This window comes from Sciurus vulgaris (assembly GCF_902686455.1).
Source record: "Sciurus vulgaris genome assembly, chromosome: 7".
Taxonomy (NCBI): domain Eukaryota; kingdom Metazoa; phylum Chordata; class Mammalia; order Rodentia; family Sciuridae; genus Sciurus; species Sciurus vulgaris.
The window spans coordinates 145,662,703-145,678,101 of record NC_136467.1 but is presented as its reverse complement, the minus strand read 5'-3'; the positions used below and the strand labels follow the sequence as shown (position 1 = coordinate 145,678,101).

Sequence of the window (15,399 nt, the reverse complement as noted above, 5' to 3'; positions counted from 1 at the left end):
ACAAAAGACATGAAAATAAACCAGAAAGTGTGATCCATACCCAGGAAAAAAGGTGGTCAATAAAAACCATCTCTGAGTCCCCCCAGATTTGGGGTTTAAAAATATTTCATTCAGGTTGTAAAATACATTTACAGAACTAAAAAAAAAATTTAATTTAAAAATTTAAAAACTAAAGAAAAGTATAACAACAATGACTCAACAAATTAAAAACTCAATAAAAGGATATTATGTTAAAAGGATCGAATAAAATTCAGGAGTTGAAAAATTAAAATAACAAACTAAAATTACAAGCAAGGTGCTCAATAGTATATTTCAGATGGAAAAATTAAAAAATAAGTGATATTAAAATAAACAAAGAGCTATTATCCAATCTGAAGAACAGAAAGAAAAAAGATCAAAGAAAAAGAAACATTGTAAGAACCCTTTAAGACATATTAAGCATACCAACATGTGTGTAATGGGAGAGCCACATAGAAAGGACAGGGGGAAACTGTATACACAGGCAAAAACATCCCCGAATTTGGTATAAAAATTAATATAAAGATTTAAAAGCTAAATGAACTCAAAAAATCCACACTGGTATACACCATGATCAAACAGTTGAAAGACAAAGAGAAAAATAAAATCTTGAAAGGAATAAGAGAAAAATCACCATGAAGGAATAAGATTTACTACTGATTTCTCAACAGAGAAGCTGGAGGCCAGAAGGCATTGGAATGACATATTCTAAGTTCTGGGAAGACATGCCCCAACTAATTGAGCACAACTATGCTTCCAAAACGAAGGTTTAAAAAAATAATAAGATTCCCAAGGAAGCAACATCTAGGAGAATTTGTTATTAGCTGACCTTCCTTATAAGAAATACTAAAGGAAATTCTTCAAGCTGAAAATGAATGACATCAAACGTTAACTTGAATCCACAGCAAGAAATGAAGAGTACTCTAAATATATAAATACAAAATATTCTATACATGAATATATTTTTCTCATTTCTTCTTTAAAATACATAAGATTATACAAAGCAATAATTATAACATTTGAGTGTGAAATATTTATAGATGTAATTGTGTGGTTTTACACATATATAGTTGTAATATGTATGACAATACCAATCTAAAGTATAGGGAGGAGGAGAAATATTGGAACAAATTTTCTGTATTCCACTGGAATTAAATTACTATTAATCCAAAGTATGCTATTATAAATTAAAATTGTAATCTCTACAATGGTCACTAAGAAAATATTAAAAAAAAAAACACATATTTTTAAATCATCAAAGTGGTCCAATAAAAATTGTACAGGAAATATACACAACATGACCACAATGGCAGATGTAAAGTCCTATCAATAATTATACCAAATGTGAATGAATTAAACACTCCACTTAAAAGGCAGAGATTGGGTTAAAGAAAGCACAACTAGCTGGGTGCAGTGGCACATGCCTGTAATCCCAGTGACTCAGGAGGCTGAAGCAAGAAGATCACAAGTTGGAGGCCAGCCTCAGCAATTTAGCAAGACCCTCAGCAACTTAGTAAGACCTTGTCTCAAAATTAAAAATAAAATGAGCTGTGGATATAGCTCAATGACAAAATGCCCCTGGGTTCAATCCCCAGTGTAAAAATAAATAAAAGCACAACTGAACCAGATGGAATCTACAAGACATACACCTTATATTGTAACACACAAAAGTCAAAGGAGAAAAACATATACCAGGGAAACAGTAAACTTAAGTGACCTGAAATTACTATATTAATATTAAATAAACATACTGTAAACTAAAAAATATTACTAGAGGTAAAGAGGGACATTTCATAATGGTATACTCATCAATATGTAAGGAAGAAAACAATCATAACGGTATGTGCAACTAATAACAGAATCCAAAAATTCAGAAGACAACATCTGACAGATATAATAAAAGAAATAAATTCCATCAGACCAGTTGGAGAGTCCAAACACTCCATTTTTAATAATTGATAGGATATTTACACCAAATATCAGTAAAGATAACAAACACATAAAACCATCAACCAACATGATGTAACTCATATTAGTAGAAAATTTTACCCAATGACTATAAAATATACCTTCTTTTCAAGGACACATGGAACACTGTTCAGGATAAAACATGCTGGACCACAAAAAAATGTCTCAAAAATTAAATCTTAAAATCATATAAAATATATTTTCTGATAACAATGAAATGACTACTACAGATCCATTAACAAAAGAAATCTGGGTAAATATCAGATATCTAGAAATCAAACAATGCACCTTTTATTTTATTTATTTATTTATTTATTTATTTATTTTGCGTTGCTGGGTATCAAACCCAGGGCCTTAAGCTTGCAAGGCAAGTACTCTACCAACTGTGCTATCTCCCCAGCCCACAACACACCTTTTTTTAATCTCAAGAATCAAAGGAGAAGTCAAAGGGAACTTTAAAAATATTTTTAACTGAATGAAAACAAAAGTACAAAAATATCAAAATTTATGGAATGAAGTTAAGGCAATGCTTAGACAAAATTTTACAATTATAATACACAGTTAGACAAAAGAGACAGGTCCTAAAATAATAATCTAAGAAAATAAAAAATAAATTAAATTCAAAGCAAGCTAAAGGAAGAATATAATAAAAATTAAGGGAAAAGTCAATGAGTCAGAAAATAGAGAAAATCATGAAACTAAGCTTCAAGCTATAAAGAAAAATTTTAAAAAATTAGCAAATCCTTAAACTGGTCAAGAAAATAAAATAGAAAACATATATTAACAAAAATTATCCAATTTTCCAAATATATAAAGTGGGTACATTACTACTGATCTATAGAAATTAAAAGGTTTATGAAGAAATATTAATAACAACTTCATGACTACAATAAGGCAATTTAGGTGAAATGGAAAAATTCTTAGAAAGCCCCCAATTGCCTAAGAGGACTTAAAAGGTAGAAAATCTAAATAGACCTACACAAAGAAAAAATTAAAATGGTGAATAAAATAGTCCAAAACATCCCACAAAGAAAACCCAAGACTGGATGGCTTCTGGTGAGTACTATGAACTATTTAGAGAAGAAATAAAACCCATTCTTCATAAGCTAAGAATATAAAGGAGGGAGCACTTCCCTTACTTTATATCATACGAAAAATCAACTAAAAAATGGATAATAGATGTAAATGTGTAGTAGTTAAAATTGTAAGACTTCTAGAAGAAAATATAGAAATTCCTGTAATCTCAGATTAGGCAAAAAGTTTTTAGGTTTAACAACAAAAGTATGCCATAAAAGGATATATTAGTAAACTGTACATCAAAGTTGAAAACTTTTACACTTCAAAAAAAAAACACTAATGAGAAAAAAATGACAACTAGCCACAGATTGGGGAAAATATTTGCAAATCATATATCTAGTCTATACTTGTTTCCTTGTATACAGCACATATAAAACATTCTTATCAGTCAATAATACAACCCAATGTCTATTCAAATGTCACCACTTGAACAGACATTTCCTCAAACAAAACATACAAGTGGTCAAAAAGTACATTAAAAATGAATTAGCATCAGTAGCCATTAGGAAAGTGCAAATTAAATCACAAACTGAACTCTAAATACCCACTAGAATGGTTATAATCAATAATTGTTTTACAGGATGTGAACCTTCATATATTGCTGGTGGGAATATAAAATGTTATAGTCACTTTGGAAAACAGTTTGGTAGTTTCTTTAAAAAGTTAAACATAGTTCCAGTGTATGACCCAGTAATTCTGCTCCTAGGAATTACCCAAGAGAAGTTTAAAATACCTATCTATGCAATGGTTCACATAAATTTAATGGCAGTATTATTCATAGTGTACAATAACTGGAAGCGATTTTCATTAACCAATGAGTGGATGAACAAACTGTTATATCCAAACAACAGAACACTATGTAGCAATAAAAAGGAATAAATTATCAATCTATGCCACAACACACACAAGCCACAAAAGCCTCAAAAACATTAGTTTAAATGAAAGAAGTCATATCAGCAAAAACTACTTTTTGTATGATTCATTTTAATCAATTGAAAGGGAAAATTTATAAACAATAGTGGTACCTGAGGTTAGGGGTGGGAGCAGAGATTGTGTATATGAGCAAGAGAACTCTGAGGGTCAATAAAAATGTCCTGAAACGAGGCTGTGGTAATGACTTCAGAACGCTAAGTTTAACTCACATCACTGAGTTTTATACTTACAATGGTTAATTTTGTGGTATGTAAATTATACCTCCATAAAGTTCTACCAAGAAGAACAAAAATAAGAACTAAATAGAAGACAAGTATTTTGAGAAACAGATCATTAGAAAATATCCAAACCAAAGCAAAAAGTTGTTTTTTTTAAAGGCAATGGAATACAGAAAAGAGTTTAAGAGTCAAATGAGGCCTGGTTTTTAAAAAAAAAAAAAAAAAAGGTAGAACCAATGTAAAATTAGACTTGCAGAGGAGAGAGAGAATGGATCAAAAGAAATGCTATTTGGTGAAATAACTGCCAAGAGTATTCTAAAACTGATTCAAAAAGCTCTATGACCCCCAAGCAGGGTAAAGAGTAAGGAATACATCTCTAGGCACACTACAATAGAACTCCTCTATACCAAAAACAAAGAAAAAATTACACAAGCAAAGGAAAAAAGCACATCACCTTCAAAGAACACACAAAACTGATGGCTGATTTCTCAACATAAATAATGGAAGACAGAGAACAATGAAACTACATCTTTCACCGGAAGCACCGGAAAGAAACTGACAACCTAGGATTGCATGTGCAGTCAAAATATGCTTCAAAAATTAAGACAGCATAAAGAAAGTTTCAGAAAAATAAAAACATAAAGAAATACTACAGGGAGTTCTTCCATTAGAAAGAAAATAATTCCAGAGAGAAACACAGATTTTCATAAAGGAATGAAGAGAAATGATAAACACAAATAACAGCTAAATGCATAAAACAGCAATAGTGATGTATCCTATGATTTTAATCATTTGTGAAATCAAAATAAACTACAGAAACAATGCAAAAGAAAGGGAGTTTTATGAAGTTAAAATAGTTTAATAACACTGCCTATGAGGGAAGAGATTAAAGTACTAATTTAGAGTAAATTCTTCAGAGAAGATGCTATAATCCCTTGGATAACAGTCAAAAGAATAACAAGATACAGAACTCACAAGTCAGTAGAGAAGAAATTGAATGATAAGTACTCAATTACACAAAAAAGGCAAGAAAGGAGAAAAGAAGAACGAAGACCAGATGGTACACATGGAAAACCAGTGGCGAGGTGGAAACTCAAACCCAAATACATTATCAGTCATGGACTATTAGATACTCCAACATTTTAAATAAAAAACAACTGTATGCTGTTTATAAAAGAAACAAATATGTCAAAAAGTTAGAGCATAGAGAAAAGTCACACCATGCACACACTACGACCACGTCAGACAACTCGACTTAAATCAAGAACTACTGGAGAACTAAAGAGAGGCATTGTGTAGGCACAGAGGAACCCAACACACACACCAAGACACCAGCAACCACCAATGTGTGTGCACCAAAGGATATCTTCAAATGGGTGAGAATTGACAGAATGAAAAGACAGAATTTAAAAATATCATCATTACAGTAACAGACAGCTTAACTGCCTCAAAACTGACAAAATAATCAGACAAAAAATGTATAGAAAGGAAGTCTGATCAATACAATTAGTAAATCTGACCTAATCTACATGTACAAATTATACAACTATTACCATCACTACAGAATATACTGTACAGTCTCCTCAAGTACATGTGTACCATTTACCAAAACATGACCATATTTGGGCCACAAAATTAGTTTTAAGAATATCAAAAGACTAAAATCTTTTTTGTCCAAAGACTAAAATCCTAAGAACACGTTCTTTGATGACAGTTGGAAAAAGTTAGAAATTAAGAAGAGTATCCTTAGAATATTCCAAGTAATTGAAAATTAACCAACAAATGCCTAAACACCTTCTAAAACAAGGGTAAAAAAAGAACAGCCATTTGAAAATATTTTGAGCAGAAAAATAAAAATACAAAATCAAAACTTAAAGAATGCTATTAAAACCATGCTTTAAAGGAAAATACAGAGCTTTGAATGTATACATAAGAAAAGAAGACAGACTGAAAATCGATGATTTAAATACCATTCTCACAAAGCTAGAAGGAAATAAGCCATAAACAGAAATTAAAGAATTAGGAGAAAAGTATACAGAGCTGGGGATGTAGATCAGAGGCAGAGCACCCACCCAAGGCTTCAGGCACTCACCCAGCAGGTTCAGCTTACAGGAGGGAAGGCTTACTGGGGCTCATGGTTTCAGGGGTCTCAGTTCAGAGATGGCCAGCCCCGTTGCTCTGGCCCAGGAGAGGCTGCACGTCGTGGGGGAAGGGCCAGAGGAGGAAAGCTGCTCAGTTCATGGTGGGTCAGGAAGCAGAGAGAGAGGGAGGAGGAAGGGGCAGCAGAGCAGATGAGGGACAGGACACCAGAGACCACCTCCTCCAGTCCCAGCCCACCTGCCCAGGTCACCACCCGGTCCATCCAAACTAGGATGGACTGATTAAGTTACAGCTCTCAAAATCTAGTCATTTTAGTCATTCTGAATATTTCTGCATTAATAGGAGTTTTGGGAGGGACACTTCATATCCAATAACACCCAGTATGAGTGAATTCCTGGATCCAATCCCCAGCACTGGGGGGGGGAGGAGTGTGTATACACACACACACACACACACACACACACACACATATTATTTATATATTTACTTTTTATATATGTACATATATTTTATATATATTATTTATATATAGTTATATTTTATTTATACATATTTACATATATATATATAAAGAAAAGGAAAAGGAAACAAGTTTAAAATAGCAAATCTACAGAGGTTCAATTAGAGAAAAATAAAATTGAAAAATGCCATGAAAAACTGAAAAGAAAAAAAGGCACAAATTATCAATATCAGAAGTGAAAAATAAAATTGAAAAATGCCATGAAAAACTGAAAAGAAAAAAAGGCACAAATTATCAATATCAGAAGTGAAAAAAGGCATACTACTCCAATCCTACAAGCATTTTTTATAGCTAAGAGGGTTTTATATCAACTTGTACTTAGAAATTTGAAAATTTAGACTAAATGACCAAATTTTAGAAATGTAACCAACCAAACCTGACACGGAATCAGAAAATTCAAATAGGTTTATATTCATTAAAATAAATTTTACCTTCCAATTTAAAGCTTTTCTACAAAGAAAACTGCAAAAGTGGTTTTACTAATGAATTCTTTCAAACATTTAAGAACTAATACCAATCTCTTTCAGAGAAATGAACCAAAAAAAAAAAAAAAAAAGAAAAGAATAAATGAACACTTACCCAATCAATGGTATAAGACCAGCATGTCCTTAATACCAAAACAACCAAGTCCATTACACAAAAAGGAAAATTAAAGGTTGGTCTCTCTCAACACACAAACACAAAATTCTTTTTAAACTATATTGGCAAAATGAATTAAGCAAAACACAACTGATAGCATATCAGTTAAATTTATGACAGAAATTCAAGACTTATAACTTATTCTTTCAATGCAATCATCACATTGACAAAATAAAGGAAAAACACATCATACAGTCATTTCAACAGATGCAGAAAAAGGATCTGGGAAAATTCAACACATGCTCATGATTAAAATACCTAAGGAATTAGAAACAAGAGAATTCTCTTAATCAAATAAAACAGCTTCAACAACGCTTTAACATAAATGCCATGTTTAGATATTGAAAGCTTTTCCCTGAAATTGAATTCAATGAGCTAAATACATGCTATTGCCATTTCTACTCAAACTTATAAACAAGATCCTAACCAGAACAATGAGACAACAAAAAATAAAAGTCACAAGAACTGGATGGGAAAAAATAAAGCTCTTTATCTACTGTATAAGATGCTTATGCACACAAAATTCAAATGTTTCTACAAGTAGACTATTAAGATTAAGAAGCACATGTAGCCAAAATCCCTAGAATCAAGGTAAATCTACAAAACTCAATTACACAAGCAAAATAATTAGAAGGTGAAATTCTAAAAGGTGTCATTTGCAATAACAAAAAGAATCAATCTAATGAAAGATGTGCAAAAATGCTTACAGGAAGAACCTCAAAACATTACTTAGACAAAGACAATCTAAATAGATGGAGAGCTAAATTGTGTTTGTTGATTAGAAGATTCAATATTATAAAGATAATAATAAAGATAATAAATAAATCTAGAGATTCAATACAATCCCAATCAAAATCTCAGACATTTTGGTGTGTGTGTGTGTGTGTGTGTGTGTGTGTGTGTGTGTGTGCACGCACGCATGCGCATGCACGTACGTGTGTGTGTGTTTGTAAATTGACAGGGTGATTCTAAAATGTATGTTTAAATGCCAAACACTAGTAATAAGCTAAAAGAAAATCAAGAAGAAAAGTGAATTGAGTACGCTGGCAGATAGCAGCACTACAAAAACTTAAGACACTTTACTAGACAAGTAGTCCAACAGGACAGAATACAAAGTCCAGAAACAGATTCACAGACACACAATTAATGAGGGGCTATTGCAATCCAGTGGAGAAAGAACAATGTTTTCAATAAATAATAAATAGGCCAACAGGACATTTATATAGGTAAATATATCTTGACCCCTACCTCATACCATACACAAAAAATCAATTCCAAGGGGATCACAGATCTAAATGTAAAAAAGTCAAACAATAAAACTTTCTGATAGCACAGATTATCTTCATAACCTCGAAGCAAGTAAAATTTCTTAAGATACAAGTACTAACTGCAAAAGCAAAGATTCATAAATTAGAATTCATTAAAATTAAGCATTTCTGTACATTAAAAAATGCAAGATTAAAAGCAAGTAAGGATGTAGAAGAAAATACTTGCAACACATCTATCTGACGAAGGGCTTCTACCTACAATATATAAAGAACTCCACAAAAATCATTAAGAATAAACAATCCTTTCTTGTTTTTAATGAGAAAAAAATCTGAACTGGCATTTCACAGAAGTTATCCAAATAGCCAATAAGATACATAAAAAAGTACTCAACATCATTTACTAGGAAAAGAAAAGGAAAACCACAATGAGGTGTGACTGTTCACACATCACTATGAACAGCAATATAACATAAGAGCAAGAATGAGAAACAATTAGAGTTTTTGCACACTGATGTTGGGATTGTAACTCGTATAACCAACCACTCTGGACCACTGCTGGGCAGTATCAAAGCTAATTCCTACCTCACCCTGTGACTCTTCCACTGCTAGACAGATGCTCAACAGACATGTTCATGGATTTATCTGTAAAACTGTTCACAAGAGCATTCTGTAAGAGAGAAAAACTGGAAACCACCCAAATGTCTATCAACAGTAAATGGATCTTCAAAATTGTGATATACGCAACTGTGAAATACTACACCAAGATGACAGAGATGAAAAAACCAAGTATTACTACATCAGCAGTGATATGGATGAATATCCCAAGCAAATGTTTGTGAAAGATGAGATCTGCATACACAAAAAAGCCCATTCTGTACCACTCCATTTGCGTGAAGTTCTAAAGGCAAGTGAGGACAGTGCTAGAATTCAGCCTATCCGTAACCTTTTGAGGGCAGGTAATGATTTAAAAAGAGGCAAAGGAAGGACCTGGGGGTGCTGATGTTTGGGTTTTGATGTGGGTTCCCAGGGGCTTTCCTTGTGAAAATGCACAGAAGCTCGACCTTTATGACTTGTGCATTTTTTCATTATATATGTTAACCCCCAAAAATCAAAATTTAACTAAAAATAATAGCAGTGCTTTCTTATGCCTGCACTTGATGCATAGAGCAAAACAGGTAAAGCACGTGATTCTGAATTTGCCTGCAGTGCCCAGAGGTCTTCTAAGCTCAGATCCAACCACGTGCCCCTGCTTTACCTGTGCTAATCTCTCCCTAACCTGGCCGCTGCCAATTGCGCCAGTCACACCCCCACTACTCACACCACATAGCTGTCTGTCTGCTGGATTCTCCTTCGTTCCGCATAGATATTAATTATTCCTAAGCCATCCTTGGATTCAGGTTCCCACAGCATCATCTCATGACCATCACGGTACATTCTAGCATGATGACCAGATGCCAGTCTGTAACCTCTGCGACCTTGAGACTTCTACACAAGCTGTCTAAATTCTCCCTGTTTTTAAGCTGACTTTCTTTGGCAGGAAAACTGACCATGACTAGAGGTTCATAATCAAGCCATTTAAATTTACTACAGGCCAAAGAATAATTGAATTTCAGTCCACATATAATTCTGAACTCTAAAATGCTTTAAGCTTCTCCTAATTATGTGTCCCACTATTGAAACAGGCATTCTTTGAAGATTTCAAACTCTTCCATCATTGCCTATAAAGACAGGGAAAGGAAAAAGATTTAATTGTCATGTTGCTAGTTTCTTATCAAAATTGCATCAATCAACCGCATGATCCATTTCTAATGCCCCACTACAGTGAATAAGGTCAGAAATGAATCACAGAACGATGTCTTATTTTTGAAATATCAAATGTTTTAAGACGGTTTTTGTACGTGTGCAGGGTAAGATAATGCTGAGTGACTTTCTTCCCAGACATTATCATGATTAACAATCCCGGTGGTTTTGTTGATGTCACAAGGTTACAATCAACATGTAACCCTTTTTGACAATCAAATCTTCTGATACATTTCCCATGAAAATATCTTCCACTTATTAATATGTCGTTTGTAGTGGCTCCAGGTCAGAATCAGAGTGAAGGAGTTAGAAACACTAATCAGACTACCTGAATAAAAACCTTGATATTCTGACTTTGATTTTTCCTGCCAGCTGTAACAGTGTATTTGGCCATGACACATACATCCATCTTCTATGTGTGATGTAAGGAAAGCACAGAATGGACAGTTATATCGAGATGTAAGGAAAGCACAGAATGGACAGTTATATCGAGATACGGGGACCATATGCTCTTCACTGCTTTTCTCATGATACTTACACAGTCATCCCAAGACCAGATGACTGAGGGCCCCGTGGTGCCAGGCTCAGGACTAAACACTGGGAATACAATACTAAGCAAACGCAGATACTGTCTCACGGTTCAGTGAGGATAATATCAAACAAAAAATCCCTAAGTGAATGTAAAATTGCAACTGCAACAGCACAATCCCTCCAAATGAGACCACTGCGGCCAGCTGCCAGCAAGCCTCCCTGCTGCCACTCTGTGCCTTTACTATCCATTCTCCACCTGGAAAACTATTTCTCAAATGTAAACCAAATTATGCCCATGTTTCCAATCCCCACCTCTTGTTTTCTTTTGGCCTTGGAGTCTTCGGAGCAAGGAAGCAGTAGTATCTGATTTAAGGTTCAAAAGATTGTTCTGGCAAACAGACTGCAGGTGTCAAGGTCAGAGGTGGGAGGCCAGTTAGAAGGTATCTGCTATAAAATAAAAGGGAATCCACAGTAAATGGCACTAGGGTAGTGGTGGTGGAGGGGGTGAGAAAGGGCACATTCAAAGGCAGAGTTGACAGATGTGATTTCCATTTGAAGTGTGGGGAGGAAAAGAGAAGTCAAGGATGATTCCAAAGTTACGGCCTCAGCAACAGAGAGAATGAAGCGGTTACTCACTAACCTGGGCAAAACTAGGAGCAGCGTGCATTGCTACAGGAATAAGCAGTTTGCTTTTCTGTGTTGAGAAGGAGCTGCCTACTTAGCCATCTGAGTGGACATGAGTGGAATTAGGGAAGAATTTTAGGCCGGAAATAAAAATTTGATATTCGTCAGCATATTAAAGTCATGAGACAAAATGAAATTACTAGGAAACAGGGGCAGACAAAGAAAAGAAAGCGTCCAAAGGCTGAACTCCAGGCTGCAATGTTCTCAAGATCTGGAGGAACCAGCCAAGGGCACTAAGCAGAGAAGCAGGGAAGTGGGCAGAGAATCAAGACAGGGAGGCGTCCTGGCAGCCAAGTGCGATGCACCAAATGACTGTTCAGCAGACATTCACTCCCTTCTTTTCCGGTGGTGGACGGAGTGTGCCTGCCTGCCCACTGATGTCAGGCCCGGCTCCAAATGTCTCTGGTCAGCAGGTGTGCTAGTGGCAAGATGAGAGACTCCCATGTGCCTACAGAATCTGACTTTACCTTTACCCCAATAACCTGCTGTGACAAGAGCATTCCCAGAGTGACTATGGTCCTTGTGCTCTGAGTCCCAGAACAAATACAAAGGGTGGATATGAACCCAGTCCACGGCCTGGAGTCAGCGCCAGATGAAACACGGCCTGGAGCAGAGGCACCCAGCTAAGCTCCCCCAGATCAGCAGAAATGCAGCTGACCTGTGAAGTGCAAGCAGAGGACTCAACTGAGTACCCAGTTTAAGGGTGCTCTGTAACGCAGTCCTAGGAAGGCAATCTAATGATACACCAGGTGAAGGCAATCTTTCAAGGAGGTACTGACCAACTGGCAAATGTTACTAAAAGGCTGGGTAAGATGAAGACAGGGAACCAATCCTGGCTACCTCAAGGAAGAGGTCACTCCAAAGCCCTTGTCGCAGAGGCGGGGGTATGAACACCTAGCCAGAAGTATCGCTATAAAGGAGAGCAGAGAAATGGTGCAGAAGCTGAACAAAAATGTAGGCGTCAACCAGCAAAAGGGCACAGGCAACAACTTTCTCAACAGGATCCCTAAGTTCAGGAAATAATGCATGAGCTAATAAATAGGATGACATCAAATTTAAAAGTTTCTGTGTAGTAAAGGAAACAATTAGGCATGTGAAGAATGAACCTACAGAAACGGAGAGGATCTTTGCTAGCCACTCTTCTAACAGAGGGCTAATATCTAGACTATGTAAAGAGCTCAAAAAACTTAACATCAAAAACCAAATAACCCAATTAATAAATGGGCAAATTAATTGAACATACTTTCTCAAAAGAAATACAGATGACCTACAAATAAAAAAATATTTAACATCATCAGCAATTAGGGAAATGCAAATCAAAACTACACTGAGATTTCATCTCGTACCAATCAGAAAGGAGCCATCAAGAATACAAATAATACACGCTGGAGTGGATGGAGAAAGAGGAATATTTTTACACTCTTAGTGGAACTGTGAGTGAGTATTTAACCATTATAGAAATCAGTATGGAAGTTCCTCAAAAGACTAGACATGAAACCACCTTATGACCCAGTTATTAACACTCCTCAGTATTTATCCTGAAGAATTAAAGACATCATATTATAGTGATTCATGCACACCCATGATTATAGCAGCACAATTCACAATAGCAAACTATGGAACCAGCGTAGCTGCCCATCGACAGATGAGTAGATAAAGAAATTGTGTTATATATTATTGTTTTTTAAGATGGCCAGTGTTAAAGCTCTAAGGTTGGAAACTGATGGAAATGGTCCGACAGTTGGGAGGAATTAATGACACAAAGCCCCCTGCTCACTAATGGGCAAGAGGGGAAGTTGCACAATGAACATGTAGGTAGAGGAGGTGGCACCAGAGAAGACTCAGCTACGTCCGGTCCCATGAGAGACGGTGGCATGAATGGGCTCAGAAGCAGGTGGGGTGGCAGACATATTGGTAGATGCCTGAAGTTCTCTAGAACCAGATCATCTGCAGAGGGTGAGGAGGGAGAAGGGATATAGGTCTAAGGAGAGAGAAGAAGACAAGAAACAGTTAATAGGATAACAAACTAGGAACAGAGTAGAAAAATGGAGCAGGACTGCCCATAAGCCGTTGAGCTCACACACAGATTACACTTAAGTCTCCGCAGTCCTCTCTGAAAGTCAAACTACTCATGAGGAAACAGATGGCACCAACTTACCCACTGTACTTCCCCTGGAACTACTGCCAACTGTTGGAAACAAATAAAAAGAACCATTGGAGACATCGTTCCAAAAAAACAAGCAAAAGTCTGGAATATGTGGATCTAATGAAATAACAGTGAAATGACTTTGAAGCCAATCAGATGTCACTGAACCTATGAGGGAAACTGTAAGCTAAAGAAGAGCAGAATCCAACTGAGTGGCAGAAGACCTCTGAAGCAGCAGTGGAGCACGGTCTGCAGCCCTTGGAAACCACGGTGGGGAGTCAGGGCGAACTCAGCATCCGGGCTGTACTATTCAACATGGAAGCCACCAGCTACACTGGGCCACTGGGCTCCTGACCTGTGGCGTGTGCAGCTGAGGAGCTGCAATTCTAATTTTATTGAATTTCAATGAACTTAAATTTAGAAACTGAAGCAAAGAAAAACATTGTTCCTTCAAATACAACGTTGCTGTTTTGGTACAACTCTATCTCATTTTAACTGCTGATAACTTAACATTCAGACTGAGATGTTCTGTAAGTGTAAAATACACACCAGATTTTCAAGACTGTGCAAATAAAAGAAGAAAGTTGATTAACTCATTAATCATTCTATACTGACTACATATTAAAAGTATTTTAGACATACAGGGTTAAATAAAATTACTTTTTTTTTAACATGGCTACCCCAAATTTAACACTACATATTGGACAATTTCAGTCAAGGATTAAAAAACAAATACTATGTGAAAACATGGTTTGGGGTTGTCGGTTGTTATGGTGACCACGGAAGAGCCAAGCCTGCCCATCAATGTCAGAAGAAGAATCATCCACCACATATGCAACCCAAGTGCAGCATTCGAGCCTTAAATCTGTAATCAATAAGCAACCAGTCTTAATAAAAAATAGTCAAGCCACAACTTCAAATCAATATGGAATAGTCTGGTAACTAAAGGTCACCTGGACTGGTACCTTCAGATCCCCTGAGATGATCAGTCTCCTTCTAGTAGGTAAATGACTTTCCAATTCAGAGAATTAGAATTCATTTAGAATTAACACAGAAATGGTGAAAAAAAAATCAGATTAGAAAAGTTTAGAATTATGTTTTATATAAAATGGTACAGTCTGTGAATGACTGTCATGCTTTTAGTGTTTAAAAGAACCTGACATTACACTGACAGATTAGTCTTATGATTCTAATTTAAAATGTGTGATAGGTTGTAGGTAGACATGATTTATTTAGATTGAAATGCTTACGCGTATTTGTATCTAGACAATATTAATTTAATAAGTGATGGAATATTCAAAGGAATTTGAGCTAATATTGGAGAAAGTTTTATTAATATTTGAGTCATAAATCTGCCCAATTGTATCTGATTTTTTAATGGAAAATCAAATACATCAAATTTATATTTGCAATTAAAAATATTTAAGGGTTTAAATTTAATTAAGATTATAAATAAAACTGATCATTTGAGGAATTAAATCTGTTCACTTTGAATAA

The 15,399-nt window shown here is 35.4% G+C and overlaps 1 protein-coding gene across 4 annotated transcripts in view; it reads right to left on the bottom strand.

Annotated features, from left to right (window-relative positions):
• The window catches only part of RNF182 (ring finger protein 182), a 43,548-nt gene that overhangs the window by 20,019 nt on the left and 8,130 nt on the right, over positions 1–15,399 (bottom strand). The window contains exons 1-2 of one of the 4 annotated variants that reach the window (XM_079147043.1): positions 11,385–11,621; positions 9,329–9,383 (exon numbers count right to left, since the gene is read on the bottom strand). The exons of 2 other annotated variants lie outside the window; for them this stretch is intronic. The gene's annotated coding sequence lies outside the window, so the exon portion shown is untranslated. Of the gene's footprint in view, positions 1–9,328; positions 9,384–11,384; positions 11,622–13,914; positions 13,946–15,399 lie in introns of those variants that run through there. One more of the 4 variants, XM_079147045.1, reaches the window with a different exon arrangement.